Raw genomic sequence first — 224 nt, forward strand, 5'->3', positions numbered from 1 at the left:
TCTTTTTGGTGTGAAACAACAAATAAATGAATACAACTATATCTGCTTCTTTGCTTCAACTTATTGTGATTTTGCAGTTCAGCTATAATCAACCATGCTGCACCGATATATATAATGATTCCACATAGAAAATGTACATACAAAAAATTAAAAAAATACTGCCTATGTTTTTTTATTGATATATCCAAAAATAATACCAACAGGTAGGCACAAAATAAACTCAC

The sequence above is a fragment of the Uloborus diversus genome, chromosome 7 (genome assembly GCF_026930045.1).
Source record: "Uloborus diversus isolate 005 chromosome 7, Udiv.v.3.1, whole genome shotgun sequence".
NCBI lineage: Eukaryota > Metazoa > Arthropoda > Arachnida > Araneae > Uloboridae > Uloborus > Uloborus diversus.